Source organism: Ochotona curzoniae, unplaced genomic scaffold (assembly GCF_017591425.1).
Source record: "Ochotona curzoniae isolate NIBS_2020 unplaced genomic scaffold, NIBS_Ocur_1.0 patch361, whole genome shotgun sequence".
NCBI classification, from domain to species: Eukaryota; Metazoa; Chordata; class Mammalia; order Lagomorpha; family Ochotonidae; genus Ochotona; species Ochotona curzoniae.
The window spans coordinates 1,064,059-1,074,831 of record NW_024466930.1 but is presented as its reverse complement, the minus strand read 5'-3'; the positions used below and the strand labels follow the sequence as shown (position 1 = coordinate 1,074,831).

General features: G+C 45.1%; 1 long non-coding RNA gene and 5 other non-coding genes across 6 annotated transcripts; 3 read left to right on the top strand and 3 right to left on the bottom strand.

Moving 5' to 3' along the window:
* The first annotated feature begins 172 nt into the window (after nucleotides 1–172).
* On the top strand, nucleotides 173–244 carry TRNAM-CAU. Its single transcript has one exon. It is a non-coding gene; the product is annotated as a tRNA-Met (tRNA).
* Nucleotides 245–3,132: 2,888 nt separating this feature from the next.
* Nucleotides 3,133–3,205, top strand: TRNAR-UCG. Its single transcript has one exon. It is a non-coding gene; the product is annotated as a tRNA-Arg (tRNA).
* A 3,849-nt stretch (nucleotides 3,206–7,054) lies between these two features.
* On the bottom strand, nucleotides 7,055–7,136 carry TRNAS-GCU. Its single transcript has one exon. It is a non-coding gene; the product is annotated as a tRNA-Ser (tRNA).
* A 286-nt stretch (nucleotides 7,137–7,422) lies between these two features.
* LOC121167367 lies at nucleotides 7,423–7,984 on the top strand. Its single transcript, XR_005885579.1, has 2 exons — nucleotides 7,423–7,641; nucleotides 7,743–7,984. It is a non-coding gene; the product is annotated as an uncharacterized LOC121167367 (long non-coding RNA).
* Nucleotides 7,985–9,291: 1,307 nt separating this feature from the next.
* Nucleotides 9,292–9,363, bottom strand: TRNAQ-UUG. Its single transcript has one exon. It is a non-coding gene; the product is annotated as a tRNA-Gln (tRNA).
* Nucleotides 9,364–10,030: 667 nt separating this feature from the next.
* Nucleotides 10,031–10,102, bottom strand: TRNAQ-UUG. Its single transcript has one exon. It is a non-coding gene; the product is annotated as a tRNA-Gln (tRNA).
* Nucleotides 10,103–10,773: the final 671 nt, after the last annotated feature.

Genomic DNA, 10,773 nt, shown 5'->3' with positions numbered 1-10,773 from the left:
AACCCATTTACTAAGCCCTGGAAACCTCGTGTCACTATCCAGCCGCCCGTTATCTGCGCCCAAAGACTTACCAGTGTGTTGGTGTTTAGGTCTCTATCACCAATATTTGGATTAAAAACATATTATCTGCAGACGTTGTTAACAAAGGTATTGAAGCGGTGAGCGGCCGTGAAGCAGAGTGGCGCAGCGGAAGCGTGCTGGGCCCATAACCCAGAGGTCGATGGATCGAAACCATCCTCTGCTATCAGCTGTTTTTACTACTGCATTTTTTTTCTGTTTTAAAACAGGAAGTTTAATTACCAAATAAAACAAGAAAACGAACTCTCCGTGCTTGTAGAAAACTTCTCAAGTTAAAAAAAAAAGACGCCCTGAATAGTAATATTTAAATTCTGCTATGTCAGTAGGTAAGCCTATTGTCTGTCGCTAGTATCCCTAATTATATATGCCCTCCCTACTTTCCAGATTTTTGCTGGTTTCTAAGGTGGTCGTGTTACTTGCCAAGCAGTTACATCCGTTCTGCATTGTCCTAAGAAACTGGGGAAAGGTGAAAGCCAAAGGTGGCCACTGTGGAGGCAGCGTGGGAGGACCCTTACTTCCCTCTACCGCGGAAGCAGTCCTTGCCAGGTGGTCAGGGGATGGCCTAGGTATCCACTGGAGCTTCCTCGCTAAGGTCTTTCCAAACCACAGGTCTTCATTTTGGAAATGAAAGAGTAGTTTGTGGCAAAACTTTCAATATCTAGGATCTCAATAGCATCCAAGATAAAACCGTGGCAGCTAAAGGCCCTTAACCTGCAAAATGTCAGTTAGAACCTGTGTGCTGATGGTTTCCTATTTTTCTTAGAAAAGGCCGCCATTCCAATAAATATCAGATCCTGTACTGAGCTTCAAAAAGAAACGTTATGTAGCCTACAGTCTATAGATGCTTTTTGTCTGTGAGGAAACGCAATACTCCGTGAAAAGGATTATATGATCAACCCAGTGGGAGCAAGGAAAATGGATGGTCTTAGTTCCATGACTCAACCTATAACTGAGGGTCAATTATAGCAAAAGACACAATTCAGGAAAACCAAGGCAGGTGACAGCTGCAGGAGCCTTTCCTTTCCCGTCCTGACACACAACTCTGTTGACAGCGGGCACATGTGTAGGCTCTGCTTGCCTATAAAGTCTGCCTGAGTATTGGAATCCAGGTTGTTACAGGGAGACGGTCACTTACCCGGACATAAAGTGCACATTGACAATTTTTATGTTTTCCATATGCTGACAGCCTGGTTCGTAGAAAACTACCACTACCAGTATATACTGTCATTACCCAGCATTCCGTAGACACGGGAGTATTTTGGTTTTCAGTATGTGGGCAGTGTGTGCCATTATGTGTCATCACAATGAAACCCATCTACACGATGAAATGAAAACAGTAAAAAGATTTGCTGCATTCACATTGCCCTGGCAATGGCTAATTCAGGAAGAGTGGGAGGTTTTGTGCCAAACCTGAGGGAGTCTTCCCAGACAGCCAAAAGTGTTCCAGATAAAAGAACTGAATGCAAGGAGGTGTGACTTCCCAGGACTTCTAAGCAGCAAGAACAAGCAATTCAGCGTGATGGGCCTTTAGGGGGCGCTCTGAGGGCCAGGGATGTCAACTCGTCACAAAATCTGGGGTCACAGTACGTAATCAAAGCAAAAGAGGTAGGGAAAGGGCGCCGAGTGAAATCTTAAACACGCTCAAGGTTTTGCTTTTTGTTTTTGTTTTTGTTTTCATCTAATAGGACGTCATTGTCTAATTATGGACCATTTTAAAAGGCAAACTTCTGGAATTTTCACATGTTGGAGACCTTGATTGCTTTTTCTGGAAAGTTCCCTCCTAAATTAGAAGAGGTAGGGGTTGGACAATGCATATTTCTGGAGTCTGGTCACTCCATACTGGTCATCCTCACTTGGATGCTGAAGACAGGATTGAACCCTTGACGTGTCTCAATGGATCCTAGCACCCCAAACATACTTCCCCCTCAAAATACTCCTCCTGCAGGCCTCCCTCGGTGCACAGGAACTGTTGTTACAACAGACCAGAACTGGAGAGGCATACCACTTCTCTCTCACCCTCACCCAATTACCAGATACTCAGACCATACAAAATTCAACTATTTCTCACCCTTCCAACATCTGGTCAAGATTACATGTCACCACAGTATAGCCATAGTCTTTAACCAAACTCCATCCAACCAGAAAAGAATGGGAAGTCCATTTTCAGATTATTTTGCAGGGTACAAAGAAAATCTTGATAAATAATCCTCGTGGTGAAGAGGGTTACAGAACTCAAGAAAATATGAAAATAAGCAATTCCTCGCTTCTTGTTGAACTCCACCATTTGCCAGATGTCATTCCATGGAGAGGGAAAGAAAGACTGTGAAAAGCCCCATTTCTGAGCCGCCGACTCTGCTCATTTGCTAATCCGGCCAAGCCTAGGCTCACCAGGGAGTTAGGTGGGTAGGTGCTCCCAGCGCCTGGGGTTCACAAAAAAGAAGAAAATGTGTTTGATGCTGACTGCTGACGTAATCTTCAGACGAGGTTCATGAGCTCACGGAGACTCACTGAATGAAAGACACTACACCAAATCCGACCTTCACTTCCCGGCGCACGGGGAAGCCAAGCACAGCGCAGAGCGCCGCAAATGTCGTGTCTGCGCCACAGAGGGATTCATTGCAACCTTTGCCCTCTCATTACGTGTCTCTCTCATAGAATGAGGACCGTTTGCGGGTGCCTGCGGCCCGAGAACCAGGGAAGGGAACGTGCCCTGGCAGGTGCATTGCGCAGACTCGTCGAGTCCCTGTAAGGGTGCCCGTTGGTGGGCAGCGTGGAAAGAAGTCTTACAAATGTGCATGCAAAAACTTCTCCCTCAAAATACAGAATTTATAAAGCCAGCTTCCCTGTGTTACGAAACAGAAATAACTGTCAACCTCATAATGTCGCTTTGCGGCCCTAAACAGCAAACGAGAGCTGGAGTTTCCGTTTTTCCAACAAAAGGAATGGGCAGCGCCGGGACGCTGGCGCTTTTGCTCTTTATGGTTTATGGGCTGCAGTTTGAGACCAGTCAGATTGCTTCATTTTCAAGAGCTGCAGAAGCTCCCACCCAGCGGTGACCACGTGGCCTAACGGATAAGGCGTCTGACTTCGGATCAGAAGATTGAGGGTTCGAATCCCTTCGTGGTTAGTCTGGTTACATTATCTTTTCCTTTCCTGTTCTGTACAGACCTCAAATCTCCCTCCCTGTTCTATTGGAAAAAAGAAAAAAACCTTCTTGTGAGATCTCCACATGTTCCTCTTAGGTTCTCTAAATCTGGGTTCTGAGAAGAGCGATGAAACCAAGACTGCAGGTCACAAATGAGAGATCCGGCCATCCTGTACTCCCTAGAGTTCCCAGATTCTTTCCTAGTTGTAATCTTTAGTCCCTAGCTGTTGTAAGAGCTTAGAATAACCGCCTGATTCTGCTTCTGTATATTGCTTTCTGCTGAGCAAGAGTAGAGCCATGTTAGAACAAGTATAGAGAAGTCATTTCATGAAACAAGTAAAGTTTTAGTTTCCCAGAAATGAGTCAGACAATTACAGGAATAAAGAAGATAAAGAAGCAAGGCCAACGCAAGAATGTAATGGATAAGAAAGTGACAAGGAATACAGACTGTCAACAATTGAGAAAATATACAAAGTTAAGGGACCCCCGGACTATCTAATCTGAAAGTGAGAAATGCTGACTGTTATGCAGAGTTTATGATTTTGCCCTATAAAAACTGTTCCAAAATGTTTGTGAGGCGCGCAGAGTCCTGGGTGCCTCCAGAGACTCTGTTGCCCATTCGCGAATGCTCAATAAAATCCTCATGCTTATTGCAGCCTCTGCGTTTGACTTGTTTTGCCAATGACGGTGCGGCTCCCCTCCACGGGGTTGGACTCTCCCCGAGTCTAACACTCTGGTACTGCAAGGCCCTGACTGAGAGCTTGTCCCAAATGCATGCTAAGAGTCTCCAGGCCACCTCCCTCTGGGGTTACCACTCCCACTGGAAAGCATGAAAACTAGGACAGGGGCAGGCATGGCTGGACAGAATGGTTGGGTCAAACTAGGCTTCAGTGCCCATTGACATGTATGAGAGCTGAATGGGATGTGGGACAGACTGAACAAGTCTGCTGTACATACTGGTAAGCACGGGAACCAGGACAGGGGGCAGGCCTAATGGGGATTGCAGGTCACTCCAACTAGGCTGCAGTTTCCACTGGTTTGTGTGAGGGTCGAGTGTGTGGTGGGCAGGATCAGGCTGGACCACAACACTCATTAGTTCATGTGGAAGACAGGGCTGGAAACAGAACTGACGCAGCAATTGCAACAACCAGCATGTGCATAAACTGATTGGGGTGCCAGACTATACAATACCCTCTACAGGCATGCACACACAAGAATCAAGTCTTGGATCACCCCAGACGAAGTTTCTTTGGAGATCTCTCCAACTGAACTCCTGATCTCAGAACCCCAACCATGGAGAGAATTGCAGGTTCCATGGTCTGAGCATGAAGTGCATGTGCCAAAGCTAAGCCTCCCCAGAGGCTCAGACAGAGCAGTGGACAGCATATCCAGGTGCACGTGGAGGATATGGCAGTCCATTGGAACCTGCAGAGGACACCTGGTACCACAACAGAGGATGGAGGACAGAACAAATCAATCAACTACCCCAGCCATGTGTTGGCAGTGAAAATCTGGGCAAACGGAGACTCTAAAGTGAATTATGTCAGCTAGTGAGAGATTTCATTGTGCTTGGAATGGTGAAACTGGCCGCATCAGAACTATTGAATTATCAAAACCACTTGAGCAGGACCTTCAGAGCATGCCCACACTGGGGACCTGGAATGGGTGGGAAGCTGGATGGGGCTTCTCCCTTTATCTCCCCCCTTACCCCAGATACAGAAAATAATAATAATAATGTGGAAACAATGGTCTTGCTCACTTTGTAGCCCTTGACCCTTTGTGCCCTAACCAACTGTGTAAAGATTATCAAATAAAATAATTTTAAAAAGAAAAAGTCTCCAGGCCACAGATATAACCAAGAAATGACCAGATCTCATCTCGACCTGCAATTGTTTACAACACACATTCATGTGAAGACTGCTGCCTTTCCTGGGCCTCAAATCACTCCAGCAAGATGCCACTCACCCAGAGAGTGAAGTCCTTGTAGCCATGACCTTGTCACTTTCTACCTGTCCTCCTCTCCTACACAGACAGCTACCTTCAGTACCTTCACTCTGAAGACTGAGCTTCTGCTTTCAGGGTCAAATCACATCCAAAGCCCAGCATGCAGCAAGAGACTTGGGCATGCTCTGAATCACCTCACTGTGTGTTTTGAAGGGAGTGAGGAAGACCATGGGTGTATTCTCCTTGTGTCATCAGGTGCAGGTGATGCAAGTTCGTTGTTACTGTAACTGCAGGCCAGACTGCAATGTGCCCCCCACCCCACCCTTGCTCTCCTGACCCCAGCCACATGATGCTCTGCACACACTTTCACAGCATGTAATGTACTTCGAGGCCAAGCCACAGGCTGTCCATACGGTATACTCCCTGAGAGTGCTCTCACTGGCACCTTGAGCCCTGACAGGCCCACAGAGCAGAGCCACTCAGTGCAGGGGCGGTGCCTTGTTCCTTGCAGGCCCCCTGCAGGCCTCAGCCTCAGCCCTGTGGGGAGACTGGTGCCTGCGAACGGCTTCAGTCCTCAGTGGAGGCATCCGGACAACTTGCTGTTCCTTCCACGTTCTGGAAAATCCAGCCCTGTTCTTTGGAGCTTCAGCAGAAATCCCCGGACCCTCCCCACGAAGGAAGGTGGTGGTTCTTGAGGTACTAACCCGCTACCTCCTCACCTCCCCACGGGTGACCCTTTCTCTTTCCTTCAGCCTCAGACTTCTCCTTGGTGGTTTGACTCCACCCTCCCCCATCTCTGGTCTCACCCACACATTTGTGTGCTTAAGCATTTATCTTATGTCTGTTCAGTGTTGACAACACCCAAAGCTGGCCGCCAACGGTGCAGCAGCATGGGTGGCCCCCTTGACCCTTATTCTCTGGGAAAGTAAACTGGAGAGAGAGAAGCAGGATGCAACATCGTTCACATGTCCACTGTATCAAACAACCTCTGTTCTCAGCTAGAGAACAAGCAACACACACAGTCTCATGGACTTCCGCTCTGCTCCCTATCATCACAAGATTAATGGATGAACGGGTATTAAACAGTCTGGAGCCATTTTTTATACTACAGTTAGCGTTCAAAATCAGATAATGCCTTCAAACACATTTGTTTATACCTTGTGTGTCACGGGCAGTTTCTTATCCAGTCCCAATGCAAGGTTAGAGCTCAGTGGAAAGTTTACATTGTATAAAGCACCGGATATCAAACACAAAGTTCGAGGTTGTTTCCTTTGGTTCTTAGTAAATGCCCCGTCACCTGACTACTTCATTTGCCTCCTCAGTAAAATAATCACCAGAGCGGAGGGATTTTCTAAAGTGAACAGTTTTACGGTTCCTGCAGGTTTTGTAATTCTGGAAAGGTGATTGATGAGGTTGCATGATGTGTATCTAGCAGAAAATGATCCGAGAAGGGAGGAGTCCGCTGGGCTTGGGCGACTTGGGAAGAGCTTGGCTTTGAATTGACTCACCTGTTTACTGCTGGAGGGTTCGTGGTTAGGGAGCAGAGGTACATTTGGTGTGGGTATAGCAAGATTATGCCAGCGGGAGCAGTGACAGTCCCATCCCTCCCCCTCGCCTCCCTCCTACACACTCAGTAAAGAGAGGTTTCCGGTGCTGCGAGACAACGAGCAGAAATCAGAAGGAGGTGCAGTGCGCAAAGAGGAGGGGGTGAGAGGCGGGGCAGGCGAGATACTAAACGGAAGAGACCTGAACCTGCAAACGTGCGCGAGACTTCAGATTTAAAAGAGAAAATGCGGGGATCATGTTCGCGGAAGAGGGAAAGCATGCATTTCTGCAATGTAGAGAGGGAACTAAAACCTTATCTCCCAGTATAGGGAGATGCTGAGACGACGAGGATGGGATTCGAACCCACGCGTGCAGAGCACAATGGATTAGCAGTCCATCGCCTTAACCACTCGGCCACCTCGTCACTCCTGCAGCACAATGCTACAGGTGCTGCACTTAAAGAGAGGTCCGTTTTGTTGGTTCTAAATTATCTCCTGTTCTGTTGCTGAAATTGCATTTCCTTTGTGCAAATAATTTTGACTTAAACACCGAAAAAGTAAAGAGGTGATCAGGGGATAGGAGCAGTCATGAAAAAAAATAACAAAAATACCCTTCCGAAGAGAAAAATGAAAGAAACATTAGTGAGGAAGATAGGAGTTGACTATTTAGGATTTAAAATTGTCATTTCTATTCGGTCATGTATATTTAACACCATCAAGAAGCCGTATGTTAGATGTGTTCTTCCACCCTTGTTCCTCGTACAGGATTGACAGAGGAATGGCTAACACTCCTGAGACTGATCTTCAGCTCTCCTAGGAAGCTGGGAGAAGATCTGTCGGTCATGGGTGACCTCCAAATTGTGCGTTGTGCTAAATGTGACATCAGAATAGTTGGATTTTATCTTACAGAATCTTTGCGCTATCTGATGGGTGAGTATTTGATTTAAGACATGGGAAAATGACCAAAAAATGAAAATTTAGCTCTGTTGTGTTTTGCTAAAGCAAATGTTGCCTATTTCTATGCCCTACAGTCAGAGACCACCAGGAGTACATCTGCAGTTGGATTGCAATTGTATTTGTTGCCATTCCTACAACTGAACAAAAGCACAACCATAGGAAACCTTGAAGGTATCAGGAAAGAGGTGTTTAGAAAGAGGCAAAGACAAATGAAGCTGATCTGAACGAGGCTGACTTCTCAGTTTGCACACCTTGAAGAAACAAACTGCCACATTAAGGAGGTCTAACTGGCCAGAAATTAAACAAGGAAAGCCTACCAATAACCGTGTGAGTTTGAAAGTGGTTCCTCCCCAACAGAGCCTGAAGATGACTGCACTTACTCCACAGTCAGCTCCTGGAATGCAGAGCAGGGAAAGCACTGACAAAAAGGATTCCGCCAAGCTGAGCTATAAACATGCGTTGCTTCATGCCACTGTGTTGGACAATTATACAACAACAGGTAAATAATACATTTAAGAAACTTGATGCTCCAGAAAACACTGGGTCCTGTACCGGGAAGAAACACAATTAAGGTAAATCTATAAAAGGACTGCAAGATCTGAGCTCAAATGCTAATCATTGCACTGCAGAGCCCTTAAATAGAAATCTATCTCCTTCTACTGAAAGACACATATGCAAGGTTGATCCAGATCTTGCATTATTTTTGCAAGGTAACATGACCAAGAGAGTCAAGAATATTAATAAATACCTGGTATTTATTAACAGAACCAAGAGAGAGCTGAATAATGATCCCCCAAAATGGGATGTCCCAAGAAACTCTGACATGGCACCTTATTGGTAAAAAGGACATTACAGGCTACATACCCCAAGAGGGGTAGAGCATCCTGCAGAGCTTGAGTAGGCCCAGTGTAATCGCAAGAGTAGTTCTAAATGGGAGGCAGAGTCAAAAGCAGACAATGTAGCTACAGATGCCACAGGTGAAGCAAGCAAGGAGCCAACAGAATCTGAGAAAGTTGAGATGATGGATTCGTTCCTGAATTCTCCAGAACATCACAGCCCTGTTTAAGCCATTAGCTTCATGATCATTGTTGCGACAGCCATAGGAAACGAATGCAGAGGATGCTAAGACAGCATGGTGATTAAGCAAGATCAGCAGGATGAGGCCTACCTGTTTTTTTCTTGAACAATTTGCAGACTTCAGAGGAGTTCCTGAAGCTCTTGTTTGGCTATGACTGAAAGCACCCGAGAATGTTCTGAACAGTCAACAGATGTTTTGAACCTCACAGCTGGGGTTGCTGGGAGTCCAGGGCGTTAACCTTTGTGCCTCAGGATCTTGGAATGGCATGTGACTGTGATGCTAGACAGATCTAGACTCAAACTGCAACTCACATTTCAGCATACCAGGCTTTCTTATTTAAGGGGCTTACAGCTGCAGTTCTGAAATATATTCCTGCAGCAGATCAAGACAACCTGAGGGAGAATCAAGAAATAAAATGCAGACTGTACAATGACAAATGGAACACACGGGGAACCATCTCCTGAAGTCACAAAGCATGTACGGAAGCAAGGGTTGCTTTCTGTTCTTCCCAGGGACAAAATCAGGATAGTCATCAAAACCAGAACAGGTCCCACCGAGATTTGAACTCGGATCGCTGGATTCAAAGTCCAGAGTGCTAACCATTACACCATGGGGCCCTGCCCAGAGTATTTACTTGGAGTATTAGATCGTAGGAAGAAATTTCCAGAGTTTGGAAATTAAAGGATAATGTTTTGGGTGCCGAGAACTTGCAAGGCATGTAGCTTTTTCATCATATATATATTTCCATAAACATTTTGAAGATACTTGTACTTCATGGTGTATGGCTTTAATGGAAGAAATATTGGTGGAATATTTATTGCATCCCAATTGATAGCGTAGATTTCAAGAGGCTCACGTGCAAATCTTTTGGGACTAGGTTTGTGTTGGAAAAGACGGTTCCCTACAAAGAAAAAAGGAAGTAGTCCAGGGTGCGAAAAATGTATCCTGAAGCAAACAGATGATAATCTAAGGTAATTTAATTTACCAGGATTAGGAGAACTCTGTCATCCGACAAGGCAGGAGAAGCAAGAATCAACAGAAGTGGAATTGCAGGTAAAAGCAGAGATGCTGTTCTCAGATCAGGGCCTTGTTGCTAACCTGGTTTGGGTATTCAAGGCAGGAACAGTGAAAATATTATAGGACCTACAAGAGGAAAAAAAGAACTGAAACATTTGTCTCACCCACCTTCCTCCATACCTGACCCTCCCCACCCTAATCAGAGACTCACATAAGTGTTATCCCTCTCAGCTATGTAAACAATATTAAAAATAAAAGAAATACCTTAGGTCCCACCGAGATTTGAACTCGGATCGCTGGATTCAAAGTCCAGAGTGCTAACCATTACACCATGGGACCAAAGATAACAACTGCAAATGGCAGATTTTTCATAGTGTGTTGATATTATTTGGCTTAGCCTAGTTGAAACGTTTGTGTTTTGGATTTCCCAACTAGGGACATATCCCAGGAGTTCAAAGTAACAAAATTGCCCTTGCCAAAAGAAGGGCGGAGCACATGCAGGTTATTTGCATGTCAGTGCTCCTCGAAAACCCAGATTGTAAATCATAGCTAATAAATGTCTGGCTACCAATGAGTTTACAGAAAAAAAAAGTGTCAGCATTTAAGAATCTCAAAGGCCAAGTATACACCTAGAAAACGTGAAAAAGAAAACAATCTAAGTTTCAGAAATTTGTTAGTAGTTTTCTTTTTTTCCAGATTTCATTTTATTTTCATTCCGACTTGCGTTTCTTAGTGGAGCAATTACTCATAGAAGAGGAAAAATTTCTTATCTTTGTTTTGACTTTTATTATTGTTGCCTGCAAAGATGTGTTAGCAAGAATAACAGAGTTTTAGATAGCAAAGCAGGTTTCTTTTCTTTGTTTTTTATTTGTTTGCTTGTTTGTTCTGTTTTGGTTTGCTTTTTAATAAGTGTTTGCCAACTTCCAAAAACAGCTTTGAAAATTACCCATCTGGTATTTCCTGTCTGCAATTACAGCCACTGAAAGAATAGCAAAATACTTGAGAAAGGA